General features: G+C 35.1%; 1 pseudogene; it reads left to right on the forward strand.

The window, feature by feature from the left end:
• Positions 1-12464: 12464 nt before the first annotated feature.
• LOC108317852 overlaps positions 12465-14524 on the forward strand; it is a 52694-nt pseudogene continuing 50634 nt past the window's right edge.

Below are 14524 nucleotides of genomic sequence, written 5' to 3' on the forward strand. Positions count from 1 at the left end.
TTTGGCCAACATGATATTTCAAAATGTGATGCAAACAGAGATTTGAAAAGTGCTTCCAGAGTTGGGCTTACTCTCTTTCAGTTCAGCAATTGCCATAAGAAAAACATGCCTAGTGTACCCTACTAGATGCAGGAGGAGGTTGAAATACATATAGAGAAGAACTATCTAAGCCAAGCCACCCCAGCTAGGCTTCGCCTAGGTTGTCTGACTCTTAGTCAACCCACAAATGTTTAAGACATCCCACTCAATATTCACAAAGCGAAATAGCCTAGAGCAGTCTAGATTAGGTAAACACACGCTGACTCACAGAAATATGAGCTAAATAAATGCCACTAAGATTTTTGTGGTTGCTTATTATTCAACAATAACCAGTACAAGAACACATTTTAATATATGGTAGGATGTCAACTCGTTTTGTATATTTACTTTTGCAAAAGTATTTTGTAGCTGTTCTTGGCCATTAATTCTGATTTGCTTAATAATGTAATTATTTGTTTATATTTCTTATCTTTCACCTTGACCCAGTCTAACAATAAAAGATCTTTGAAAGCAGATACTAATTTACTCATCTTTAGTAGCATCTGTCAAAATATGTATCTCAGGGCTTTTTTGCTCATAGTGATACTCAATACCTAGTCACTTTAATTAAATTGAGTAACTTCAAAACAAATTCTGGTAGCACAGTCAGAATCCTACCATTCCCATTTACTTCATTACCTATAATGAAATTTAAAATGTCTGGTGTTATATAGATGTAGCCTTTTTTTAGATAGGTTATATTTTATTCTGTAATCTCTTATCTATTGTAGCAATGGTTATTGGAATTTATATCAAATGTCATATGCTACCTTGGGTTCTGATAGTATTCATAATATAAGAGCCACATAACCAGTTTTTATATGTCTTTGTTTTTCAATTTTACTTTAACTTACTTTTTTTCCAACTTATGCTGAAATCTTTCTTAATTTTCTTGTTTTTATTACAAGAAAAGGAAGTAGTATTTAAATATATATGAAGCTGTTTGAAGTAGGTGGACAACACTGATTCACCCAATTAAGTAGTGTTTGCAGATTTTTCTGGAGGGATTTTGTGACCTTATAAGTAACACTTTTGAATAATTGCAAAGTACATTCATTATACATAACTTATGAATTTGAAGTCGAAATTGCCTGCTTTTGATTTTGCTTTTAAAAAAGGCAAGGGGAAGAATGTCAGGGCCTACTGAATATATCACCAACACAATACTGATTAATTTTCTTGAGTAGGAATGTATTTTTTTATTTCACTATCAGGATTTGCTGGAATCATCTTCTGCTCAATATTTATCCCACTGGAGATCTTATTAACGGTACTTTATCTTTTGCCTGCACCCTTTCCTCTTGCCATCTGTTTGTGGGGCATTTTATTAGCCTCTACAGATCTCCACTACAACTAAATGTTTTCTGAGGCAGCCTATGATAGATGAGTCTGCTATTGTGCTTAGTCATTTCCATTAAATGTTATACTAAAACTGAATTATGATGAAATTCAATAAAAGAATAATATATTACGTTGGTTTTCACTTAGAAAACCTCATTAATTTATGCTTGCATTTAATAAGACTAACCTCTTGGCCAGGCACGGTGGCTCACGCCTGTAATCCCAGCACTTTGGGAGGCCGAGGCGGATGGATCACGAGGTCAAGAGAGTGAGACCATCCTGGCCAACATCGTGAAACACTGTCTCTACTAAAAATACAAAAATTAGCTGGATATAATGGCGTGCGCCTGTAGTCTCAGCTACTGGGGAGTCTGAGGCAGGATAATTGCTTGAACCCAGGAGGCAGAGTTTAAACTGAGACAAGATTGTGCCACTGCACTCCAGCCTGGTGGCAGAGTGAGACTTTGTCTCAATAATAATAATAATAATAATATAATAAACCTCTTAAATCATTTGTCCAAAGTTTAAGGAACATGTTTCCCCAAAAGAAATGGAGTTAGAAAAGGGTAAGTAAATTGTTAATGTGATGACAGAACTTTGAGACATTCTAGTCTTGTGCATTAGGATGTATGAGAAGCATATGTAACATCCCTAATTTTCATTTAGTCAAGCTTTTCTCATGACCTTGTGCAAGTCATATGACCTCATCCAACTCACATAATATCTATGAGCATCTGCTTCTTAAAGCTTTCATTTTTCAAACTAATTATCTTACTCTACACATCGTAAAATAAGGTAGCTACACTATTTTAATAATAATTCCCCTGAGAGATTTATAGTACAATGATCATAAAGTGTATATTGAGGTAGAGTCAATATGCCACTCTTCTGTTTCTTGAGCCATACAAAATAGCTGCTTCTGTGTAATGGATATAAATGGCCTGTCGACATTGCCTACATCTGACTGCTGTATGTGGTAAAACAATGGTCTCCGTAGCACAGTGTCTATCATATAAATAAATGCATAATAGGTGCTTACTATGTTGAATTTTCACTACAGAAAAATAATTCTGATCAGATGATTATATAACTGATTAATATATGAGCACTGACAATAATATTTTCAGAATTGATACTAAAATTATCTTAAAAAGCATATATCTACTATTTATTACTCATATAAAGTCGTCTACTGAAACATCTCTAGGTAAAAAAGACCTTACAATGTTTCTACCTTGAGCTGAAAAGGTAATTTGTGAAGACAGTCGTGAACAGGTAAATTCAGCAATGAAGCAATTATTGGAATAGTTGAAGGAAAATCCTATTGTTAAGATACTTAATACATTTTGACCATGTCATTGATTTAAAAGATAAACAACATGATTCTCATTTGTCTTTCTCCAAAATGGTTGCCATGTTGACAGCACAAGCAATTGCAATTTTCCTTGGCTCCTTTTATCTGCCCACATGCCTACCCACAACCTCCAACTATTAACATTTTTTTCTTCTCTTTCTGTCCTTAATTCAGAATAATATACCCTGCCTACTTTAAAGATTACCATGAAAAGATAAAGAATCTGACATGCAGGCCAGGTTCTAATATTCTGATGGAAATGAATGAGTCAGAGCCAAGAGCATGCCAAGACGAGATGCTATTCAAAAACCTAAAACTAGGGAATGCAGAAGTGGAGTTATAATCTGAAAGAAAACGTAGCAAGTCAAATCGAGGGACAAAAAAAGCAGTGTTCACCATGTATGTCAAAACAGAGAGAAACTTTATTTAATGAACACTTTCTCCATGTTCCCATACCCTCAGGCTTTTGTTTCCTTTTATAAGTATTGAGGATGAGTGACCCCACATCTGAGTTTATAGTTCAATAAAAAACAGAAATGGTACTCTATAAGGGTCTACAATGGTATGTTGGCTGTCTGGCTTCAGATGATAATCCTGGAGACTTGGAGGCAAGTACAGAGAGCAATGGAGTGTAAAAATTATCTAACTGTTAGCCCTTAAGCTTCCTGGTACCTCTTCTTACTTAGTCTAACAAATTTTGTAGGAAAAGTTTGTCATGTAGAGTTTTTTCAATGGTGGAGAAACTTCAGGTTGTTTTTCTATATTTGGAAAGATAGTCTGTGTATTAGTCCGTTCTTGCACTGCTGCAAAGAAATACCTGAAACCTGTTAATTTATAAAGAAAAGAGGTTTAATTGGCTCATGGTTTTGCAGGCTATATAGGAAGCATGACAGCTTCTGGGGAGGCCTCAGGAAACTTTCAATCATGGAGAAAGCAAAGAGGAAGCAGGCACATCTTACATCGCTGGAGCAGGAGGAAGAGAGAGGGAGAGGGGTGCTATACACTTTTAAGCAAGCAGATCTCATGAGAACTCTCTCACTATCAGGAGAACAGCACCCAGGAATATGTTGTTAAACCGTTAGAAACCCACCTCATGACCCAATCATCTACCATCAGGCTCCTCCTCCAGTATTGGGGATTACAATTTGACATATTGGGGCAGAGCTACAAATCCAAGCCATATCAGTCTGCATATGGGATTCTCCATAATGACATGAATAACTGAATTTTGTGAAAAATTAATTTCAGCTGGTCATGAAAACAATGATACTGGGAGATCCTCATCAGAGTGAATGCATTAGCCACACGAGAAAAATGTTGTACAGGTTTCCTGGAAAAGTGCTCTAAAAATATAAAGCAGCATATTCTGAAAATGATGTTGTTGAATTCAGTGTAATCCTCAGAAAAATAAAGTATATGAAAGAAAAGAAGGAACAAAAGGAAAAATTGATAATGAGAAGACCTCTTTTGATCTTATTGCCAGTGATAAAGGTGATTCTTGCTTTAGTTTATTCATTAAGGTGTAAAATTTTTGAGATGTTTTTACTTTCAACAAACGGATCTTAGTTTTTTTTTTTTCCTTGCACATGGACTTATCCAGTGTAGAGACATATCTATATATCTATGTGATAGTAAATTATGTGCATAAAAAGTTAAAATTCTTGCCCATTTAGCCATAGTGTTTGGTCCATGAAACACCAAATCCATCTATTTGATAGTACCAGGGAAATGCTTCACTGTCTTGCACACCCTGTTCCTCCTGGCCTTCTAGGTTGGTTGCACTTTGGAGTACCAGTTGCCCATATTGATATAACTTCAACTGCCAACCTTAGCAAAAAGAGCAAGTGAAGGAGGCTCATTGTTGTAACTCTTGAGGTCCCTCTGTTAGTCTGTGGTTCTTCAAACTCTCTACAAGCCACTTGGGGCAATGAGGAAAGCAAATTACCTTTGTTACGTTATCTCTAGATCCAGCTGGGCCAGGATTTGGCTAATTTAGATGAATGAGAACATTTGAGAAAGATGATTATGTGGACAAGGATGAAGCAAAGACTAGGGAGATTCAAGTAGTAGGAGAAAGACAATTTGTGTAGGTCATATAGAGAGACAGAATTACACTGTAGACAGAGTTAGACCATCCAAGGTTTTAATCTGGGATCTACTTGTTACTAGTTGCATAACCTTGAGCAATCACTTAACCTCTTTGAGTCCCATCTGTGTAAAATGAGGATAGTATTATGTAACTCACAGGATGCTGTAACAAAGAAATAAGAAACATGGTATAAAGTGAGCATTAAAAGGGCACCTTAGCTTATCTTAGAACACAGTATCCATATGGCATGAAAGATGCTGATGCAGATAAGCAGTTATCTTCATGGTTATGGGTGCTTTGATAGGCTAAATTGAGTAAGTGGTGGAGAGTGAGGAGGCTTTGACAGTGGAAGAAACAGCACAAGCAAAGATATAATGGTATAATGAAAAGGAGTCACTTGAACTAGGAAAAAAATATTTACAAATAATTTCTGCTTCATGCAGGCAAATCACAAGAAAAAGAGGCTCTTTTAAAATAGTTTTTAGACATTACTTTTTATGTTTACCATTTATATTGCCAGAAGCCTGATTAAGTTGAAAGTACAATCAGTTTTTAGGAAATAGCGTGGGTGTTAATTAGAGTGGTGTGAAGCTAGTGGGTCTCATGTATCAGTGAGGTCAATGGAAACTTTAGTTACTGCAACTTTGAGAGCATTCCTCAAACCATGAAGTTAGCAAATTTTTGCACATATCTTAAATAATGAAACTTATTGGCTATAGAGCCAGCTATTAGCAGAATAACTGTTAATAATCACTTTCAGAAGTGGGGGAAGAGTCAGGGAATAGAAACACTTAAAGTCTACCTCTGCCTACCCCAAAGGATGAGCAGAAGGAATATATGACATATTTCATTGTTTGAATGTACCTGTTTAGTGTTAGTCCAGTCTTTAATTTTACTTTTTTATTATACTTTAAGTTCTGGGGTACAGTCTTTTATTACAGGTTGAGCATCTCTAATCCAACAATCCAAAATGCAAAATGTTCCATAACTAATATTTTTTGAATACTGACAGGATGCCACAAGTGGAAAATTCCACACCTGACCTTGTGTGATGGGTACACAAAATTAATAAAAAGATTTTATAGAATTACCTTCAGTCTATGTGTATAGGGTGAGCATGAAACATAAATGAATTTTGTGTTTAGACTTGAGCCCCATCCCCAAGATGTCTCATTATGTATATACAAATATTCCCAAATTTGAAAATAATCTGAAATCTAAAACACTTCTGGTCCCAAGCATTCTGAATTAGGGATACTAAATCTGTACATCCTAAGATGCATAATTAATGTTTTAAAGGGCCTCTGGAATGTATTGCTGCCCATGAGCATAGATAGGGGATTTTAGAATGATGTACCTTACAATAACACATGTATACTCCCAAAAAGCTCCCTACTGGTGCTTACTCTTCTGATGTGGAATTTTGATGGTATCCTTTAAGGTGCTAATAGCCCCTGGAGGGATAATGTATTAAGTAATAAAGTTATTAATCCTTAAGGGAGAAATAATTGATCAGATCTTTTCCAACAACAACAACAACAACAACAACAAAATGATTGGAAAGAGATTTTCCAAGAAAGAATACAGGACATTATCTGGTGGGAATGAGTTTGATTAGCTGGAGAATGATAAGGGCATGCAGCATAAAGATACTGTGGAGATACCTGGATGATGGTAGAAAGATATCTGTTAATAACAAACAAACAAACACAAAACACTGAAAACATAGGAATAAAGAGCCAGGAGGAAATTTTAGCAAGTGATTACTATGTGCCAAGGATTTGGTTGGACACATTCACATTTACTTTTTAATGCTGAAATTAGGCTTCACTCACAATTTTGCCTTGGGCCAGCTATGTATATATCTCTATCTATTATTTTAAGAGTTTGTTTACTTCTGTCTATAAGTTTTGGTTCAAATTCTATTCATAGTTCTTTTCCTTTTCAACTATAAAGATGAGTAAAAAATAAGACCATATTTCCTAATGAGCAGCAGTAGCTTTCCTTTAGGAAATGGATTAGAAAATATTTGATCAGTTATACCCTGATGAAAGAGAAGCATTGCTCTGTATTTTTTTTTCTGGCTATTTTAAAAAGGTCTTTTTCAAACCCTTCAAATCCTCCTGCTTTATCTGCAAAGGGATGAAGATAATTATGGGTGTTACATTGCAATCTGGGCATACATTTTTAGTGAAAATTCAGGTTTGATAATGAGTACTTACAGCAGAAATACTAATCCTACTCTTTCAACCTATGTTTGTGTGTTTGCTGTTAGAGAAACAAGAAAGGAATAATATTTAGTTTTGTAAAATGGACAAATGGCAGATCCTATTAGGGGTATACACTTCTTTTAATCTTAGTGCTTTAATGATAAGCATTGTATTCAGAGCAAGCGATTTTCACTTTATTTTCTTCTTTCTCTAGAGCATAACACCCAGTAAATAAACATATATAAAGAGAATGATTTAGTTTTATATGCAAGAGAGTGGGACTTTAGCCAAAGAATTGCAACCTTCTGGGCTATTTTATGACCTGAGCCTTTTCTATGAATTGTGATGCTAGTATACTATGAATTCACGCATCTACAAGTCTCTGGATTAATTAGGATCTGTATGTATGAGTTTATAGAAAATTTATAGAGAAAACACAGTAGAGTGTTCACTTACATAAGACATGTTAGCTATGCATACTTGTAAGTAAACTATATTCATACCTCAAAACTTAACTATGACATCAGTTTGACAGTTGAAAGATAATAATTCTGAGCCTTTAGCAGCAAAAGAACATTTTGTTGTTCTTCAGTGAATAGGAGGCTGGGGGAGTAAACATGTTGGTGCCAAAAATCGTATATGCCGCCAAATTCATTTCAACCAAGTATGACTATGTTTGACCTGCATAGCATCATTTGGAAATGATTTTAAACATTTGTTTTCAAATCAATCAGGTTAATGAACTTGGTCAATCGTGGTTAGTTTGGAATTCATAATTTTAATTGGAACTCTGAGTTGAAATTGTACTTTTCTGCAATTAAAATCTCCATTAGCTGGACAAATAGGACATTGCAAACAGGCAAATCATGAGGTGAAAAGAAAGAGGAAGGAAGGAAATGAAGGGAAAAGCAAAGCTTCCTAGTGTGATGCAATAGTTGTCATCTTTGAATTGCATGCCTGGAGAAAAAAAGCAAAAGACCCCCAAAGGGATAAAAATGTGTAATCTTGATCAAAATGCTTATTATTTTATGTATGAACAGTCACTTATTACTGTGTGCTAGTATGCTGGAATTTGGGGAAATATACAGTTTTTGAGGCCAAAATATACAGAAAAGTAATGATCATCAGGAGATAATTTTGATCCTAACACTGTAGAAACACTCAATATCACCTTTATTTTTATTACGAGATATTGATAGAGAGACAAGAATCTAAGACTTTGACACAAGTATCTACTCTGGAGCCTGTAGATATAGTGAATTACCATTAGTTTTCTCTACTGCAGCAGAATCTCTGTGAAATACAGTGAGTTGCACATCTGAATCTGGGGGGCTCCTGACAGTGAACTTGCCAAAACAAAAGCACCAACATGAAAACTTAACTATGACTATAATCAAAAGTGAATAAGAATACTTTTCTTTATGTAGATTTTAATATAATTTAGCTGAATCAGTTTATATTAAAATATCTTTTTCTTAAAAGACTATTTGAGAGAAGAAAGACAATAATAGGAGAGGAGTGTGTGTTACTGAAGTTTGCCGGTAGATAATTTCTGTTCGGAGATAAAAATTTATAATTTGGAGATTAATGGAGTTTCTATATTGGGTTTTGCTCTGTCACCCAGGCTGGAGTACAGGGGTGCGATCATGGCTCACCGCAACCTCAACTTCTTGGGTTCAAGGAAACACTTTGCCTTAGTCTTCTGAGTAGCTGGGACTAGAGGTGAACACCACCATCACACCCTGCTAATTTTCATATTTTTTGTAGAAATGCAGTCTGGTCTTGAACTCCTGGGTTCAAGCCGTCCTGCCACCTTAGCCTACCAAAGTGCTGGGAATAAGGCAGGAGCCACTACTCCTGGCCTACACTATTTTCTAATTGTATAATTTATATTTCTTCACTCTCAAACATGGCATATTATTTATAACAAAATAAACACTTTTTGAGCACATGAAAGTACTTTTATAACAATAATAAGTAAAACAGAAGAATCCACCTCCCAGAAAAATATGGAACTTGTTTATTGTTTCTGCTTGTAGGAAAAAAAGGTTTTTATAAGAATGGGAGAATGAGAATTTATACAGCATAAAAGATGTCTTTTTCAGAATCTTTCTAAACAATATTAGAGCAAAGATTAGTAGGAGTATGCAATTATTATACTGCCATAAAAAGATGGCATATAATCATAATTAAATTTCAACTCGATTATTTATTTGAGTGAGGACTTATTTTTGGGAGAGACATATTTAGAGAAATGAGGAAGGAGGCGGGCTGTACCTAGCAAGCAAGATGCCCAGAATCAAACCTGGTGATCAGTGTCACGACAGACAGATTGTGTCCAACCCACCTAATTATAAAATATGTTGACAGTAGTATTAGATGATGTTGTTCATATACAAAATTCTGTGTGATAAGAAAAATAATTTTATGTGCATTTGAGAATGCTTTCCTAAAATGATGGTGATATGCACATTATATATGTGTGTGTGTGTCCCATTTCAGAAAGATCTAAGGTCACTGAACTCTAATAAAGATCTTATCTCTATTTGTAAAATATTTTTAGTATTAATTTGAAGGAAGTATGTTTCTGACAAGTTATAGCATATCTATTTGGAAATCTATATTTCCAGCCTATACCTCTCCACAGAATTTCAGTTAAGTGTAGTCAACTGTCTACTGGGTGTTTCTAACTGCATACCTAAGCTTGTTTTCCCTTTACTAGTTCCATTGTCATGGAGATAAAAACTTTTACATTCATTTCAAACCACTTCCTAATGATTCTACCTCCTTAGCATTTTTTTGTGTATGGCACCTCCTCCATATACTCACTGCTACAACTTTAGTTCAGTCTTCACTCATCTCTTCCACCTGTTCTGCTTATCTCCAGTCTTGCCTTCCTGAAAATCATTCTGTCCATAACACTGCCTGAGTTATCTTTTATGAAATGTATATCTGATAATATAACTCCCCTAACTGAAGTATTTCAGTGGGTATTTTAGGTAAACACATGTGTTTTCCAAGCCACTTCTTGAAGCTCATAGAGTATGACAATAAAAGCAACTGAAAAGGTATAAAAATGACAAGGACAAAGAGAATGGAAGAGGAAACCCAAAATATAAGACATATATACATATTTTAGAAGATAGAAAGTAAATGGATGTGTAATAATTTATGTAACAGAGTAGGAAAAGATAAAACTTAAATATCTGCAGAGGGATAAGTAAATTCCTATAACACAACAGAAAGACTTAGGAAGGCTTATGTTTAGGAACTGAAGAGACTAAGTAACTCTGAAGGCAGATTTTACTGATTTTGGGTAAATAGAAACAAGTTGGTTGAAAGTCTGGATATGTAGTAAGATCCCAAATCCCACAAAACCCATTTCCTTTCTTTTAGACAACAGTCATGGAGTAGAAAGTATATATTTTTCAAAAGTTCTTTTATATCATAAAATCAAATGACACACATGCGGATATATTTGTATAATTCCATTACAATGCACACAAAACTTATAATCGTTTGATATCTTGGGCAACTGTGATTATCTACCACTGTTCTCTTGTAAGCTTTTTGTGTGCTTTTCAGGCAACACAGTGTTCAGAAAGCAGATTTTCAATAAAAAATAATTGACCTTCAGTGAACACTGTGTGCAAATTGTCTTTTTTTTTTTTTTTTTTTAACAAAAGCAGAGTTTATGGGATGGGGGGATTTCTAGAACCTATAACTTCCAAAATCTTGGATCTTTATTGATGAGGTGTAAGGAGGAGCAGCAGATGGAAACCATACATAAAGGCTGAGGATGCAGAGACCTGGGAGAGGTGACAAATTGTGTAGGAAACATCAGCTGCAGAATTACATAGCAAAGGTATAACTTGCTTTGTATTTTGGTAGGTTGCAGAGAATGACTAGTGCAGCATGGAGATAGGATGCAGAAAATCCAGTCTTTGGGGGAACGGAAAGATAATGAGGCTTAGATAAGAGATAGGTGGGTTATAAAACAGGATGAAATTATGTTTTATATGAACATGCTATTTGTTGTGATTCTGAATCCTTTTCAATTTTCATATCTCTCTACTGCCAACTTGGGAGACGTTATCATGACTGAATTGGAGAGTTGACAGCATACCAGAAAGTGTCATTGTATAGTTTGGAAGATGGAAATCATAATACTTTTTTCCCACATAAGCACTTCAGGAAATTAACCTCCAAATGCAACTGAAGAATAGGCACTGTTATGGCTTTTTTTACAGATCAGTAAGCTGATGAAATATGGTGAAGCTGTGTAAGTAGACCAAAGATGTACAAGAAGACACACATTGAGCAGAAAATAAATTTGAGCCCTTCTTCTCAACTCTTGATTTAACCAGAAACACTTCTATCTCAAACACGAGGTTCTATATGAGAGCAGGAGGGAATTAGGAAGTAAAATCTGGTGAGCATTTTTCCTGAAATATAGCTGTCATTCTCAGGGCCCTTGTCCTGAGATAGTGGCAGGTTAAGATATTAAATTTATATTTTTCTGGGAACTCTTTATGGACTATTGCCATATCAATGACAATGCAGACAGAAGTGCAGGTGATTTTACAGAACAGACTGCTTGACATACTCTCTGTATAGTACAGTTATACCCTAGAGCAGTTAGCATGGTTTATCTGAATTCTTTGTTATTTGTCAAAAAGATTATTGTTTTCTGACACAATCTTTCTCTTCTAAGAAAAAAAAAGCAGTGGTACATAATCTAAGTATGTTTTACAATTCTGTCTTAAAGATCAAAATATCAAGATGACTCCAAAAGAAAAAAAAAGTGATATGGATATAAGTCAGGTGTTTTTAAGTTTTAAAAATGTGATATCCTGTTTCTCTTTATCTGTTTTTTCTTTGAATACATTAAGCCATCATCTCATATAACCAGGAATGAAAACCGTGACCAGTTTACCAAGAAAGGCTATACTCAAAAGAACATATAATGATATATTTGTCTTTCCTTTATTGTCTTTACATTTAATTTTCATATATATCCATATTTGTGCAGTGACTTTGAATTTGTCTCCTGGAGGCAGATGCTCATGCAGATTTAACTACTGAAAGCACTAGATGAAAATGTCGATGACTAGGAGAGCCTACACTGCGACATGTGGACAGGGCCAGAATATTTTACATGAGCAGGAAGCAGGATACTGTCATCAAAAAGAACCTGAGTATGCACTTTTGTTTGGTGAGGAAACTAGCCATAGATAAGAAACTCTTTTGATTATCTCCACTATATATTTAAAGGATGTCCTTTCCAATGGATTGCTCTAAGGGCTTTTCAGTGTAGTTTTAATAATGGCCATGTCAACGTTGAATCTTTTAAGATTATTGAAATAGACCAGTTTGGGAAATTGTGACCAGTATGAGTGTTCACTTAACTGAACTATCTCTGCTGAACTCTGAGGATCTGCAGGTTAGGGTATGAAATACTCTGAAGGTGACACTGGAGGCAAATATTTTCCTTGCTACTCTTCTCTCAGCAAAGTGACTATAAGTTGTTATAGTCCGTTACATAAATTAACTAGCCAGGCATGGTGGCTCACACCTGTAATTCCAGCACTTTAGAAGACAGAGGTGGGCAGATCACCTAAGGTCAGGAGTTTGAGACCAGCCTGACCAACATCGTAAAACCCTGTCTCTACTGAAAATACAAAATTAGCCAGTCGTGGTGGCTCATGCCCTTAATCCCAGCTTCTTGGGAGGCACAAGAATCACTTGAACCCAGGAGGCCAAGGTTGCGGTGAGCCGAGATTGCGCCATTGCACTCTAGCCTGGGCAACAGAGCAAAACTCCATCTCAAATAAATAAATAAAATAAATAAATAAATAAATAAATAAAAGATCTGTACCCTTATGAAATCAATAATTAGAAAAAATAAGTAAAAATAATAGATACAATGAGTTTTAAAAATTTACTTGGCAATGATAATAGCAATGAAACTACTAATTTAGGGTAAGTGCTATGTGCCAGGCACTCTTAGAAGTACTTTGCATTTATCATCTCATCTCAGTCACAAAACCCCATATGATGGATACTAATATTATCTTTATCTTATAATAGAGGCAGATTTGAGATTCAATCCCTAGTAGTGTGGTTTCAGAATCTACACTCTTTTTTACTGAGGTACTGCCTCTCATCAAACTACGTGTTTTTTGACTTGATTTGATGACAGGACCACAGATCAACTTGGGCTTATCTAAGTTCATGCCCTTCTCAGTTTTATCTCATCTTGTTCTACCATTTCTTACCTTTCCTAAGTGTTCTCACCCTACCAGCCCAGTATCTCCTGCTTTACTGCTTCCCTGTACTTTTAGTCTAATAAAGAAGCACCTGATGAAATATATTCTCTAAAGTGTATGTTATGTTATTCCTCTCAGAAGTCATTTTTTCAGGTATGTAAAATATTAACCTTCTCAGAAATATTCGCATTTTTCAAAGAAGATGTATGAAGAGGAGATTGGGAGAATATTATTGAGTAGGTAAGATTTCTAAGAGCTTCTCAAATCTCAAAAATGTACATAATTACGTAGTACTTCCCCTACCTTTATGGACAGCCTAGCTTTATGGCGCTATCAGCACTTCCTTACCAGATGCAAAGGTCATAAGAAATTGGATAGTTTTCATATTACTTCAGAGGCTCCTACCTCTTCTATTCACACTGAATTTATTACTGCTCTCTGGATTTCTGTGGAAAGGATGGATTCTTACCATTTCTGATACAATAAAGATGAATTCCTGGCTCACTGATTTGCCAGGTTTAGCAAATATAAATGCATGACTCCAGTGCAAATTTGAATTTCATAGAATAAATACTTTTTAGTATAAATATATCCCATGTAATATTTAGGACATATTTATACAAAACTTATTTTTCATTTCTCTTAAATTCAGATTTAACCGGCCATCTTGTATTTTATTAGATATCTAAACTCAAGGTGAATTTTAATTGTCTGTAGACCGGAAGAAAATTTTAATTGTCAATATATTATAGTAATCTAATTATGAGGTGATATAAACATGAAGGAAAGGAGGCCACTATAGAGGAATGCTCTGAAGGACAAATCCATGTGTACAATGGAAGAAGAATCAAAATGTGGTGATTGCTTACTTTTGAAGGGGCTGATGAACAATGTTGTTGAAAGAAATCCTGGGTGTCTTGAAAAGAAGTTTTAGGTTATGTGTTACACAGCAAAAGTCATTACAAAAGACTAAGGACAGAAACTCAGGGACTTAGGTTCAGTTTTTGGGAGCAAGCAGGTTACATAAAATAATCAGACTAGAGAATAACTTGAGTCTTGAATGTCAAATAAGGCTTAGGGGATTAAATACATCTTAAATGTTATTTTAGGCCATTACACAGAAATCACAAGGGCAGCTAGTTTGCTATTGAATATCTAACAACCAGAGATACTGTACTAAAGA

This window comes from Cebus imitator, unplaced genomic scaffold (assembly GCF_001604975.1).
Source record: "Cebus imitator isolate Cc_AM_T3 unplaced genomic scaffold, Cebus_imitator-1.0 Scaffold210, whole genome shotgun sequence".
In the NCBI taxonomy this organism is placed as follows: Eukaryota; Metazoa; Chordata; class Mammalia; order Primates; family Cebidae; genus Cebus; species Cebus imitator.